The sequence below is a fragment of the Capsicum annuum genome, chromosome 7 (genome assembly GCF_002878395.1).
Source record: "Capsicum annuum cultivar UCD-10X-F1 chromosome 7, UCD10Xv1.1, whole genome shotgun sequence".
Lineage (NCBI taxonomy): Eukaryota > Viridiplantae > Streptophyta > Magnoliopsida > Solanales > Solanaceae > Capsicum > Capsicum annuum.
The window spans coordinates 183190245-183191171 of NC_061117.1; positions in this window are offsets into that span (position 1 = coordinate 183190245).

Below are 927 nucleotides of genomic sequence, written 5' to 3' on the forward strand. Positions count from 1 at the left end.
CGATTCCTATACACATATAATCAAACTATATGTGTATAGGAATCGACTTTATTTATACCGGAATTTGCCCGTCGATCGTTCCATACGAAGGTTATTGAATAAGCTTTCCAACGATATAAAGATTTCCAAAGACAGATAAGTTTCGGATATAATCGAGCACGTTCGAAACTATAAAACGGTGGCCGGGATGTTGTGAACAGTAAATGTGCAGGAAAATTTCCTGCACACAAACTAATGAGGCCTGCCAGTTTTTTGGGTCAACTTTGAACTATCATAACTCCCTCAATATAATGAAATGGGAGAGCTACCACCTATCAAAAGACAGATCTTTGAGTCTTCTTTCCAATGCAATTGGTTTCATCCAAATCCAACATCTAAGTAAGGAGTTATACTCGTTTTACTTCAGCCTCTCAAAACAGTTTTTTAGGGTCAACTTCAAACAATCATAACTCCTTGTACAGGACGAACTGGGTGGCCTACTTTATATAAAATGAAAGAACTTTGAATTATATTTCCAACTATACCAATTTCACCCAAATATGATATCGGATCAAAGAGTTATGGTCTATCTACTTTAGCTTGTCAAAACAGTCCACCATGGACAGATTCGGATTTACTTAAATTTTTAAGGGCAATATGGTCATTTTTCATCTCCTCAAGGACGAAAATTGGTCATTATATACATATAATTAGTCTCATATCCATCAATTATTATCAAATTATTGAAAATAAGAAACCCTAGCCTAATTTCAACTCCAATTATCTTGTGATTCAAACGTAGAAAATCCAAATTGATTCCGTAGTTGTGTTCACCGTCTCGAGGGCTTCGAGAAGCACCCCTTATTTGTGCCAACAGGACTTCGAAATCAAAAGGGCCATTTTATGGTAAGGATGTAAATTATGTTGGTGTTATTTATATGGATATGT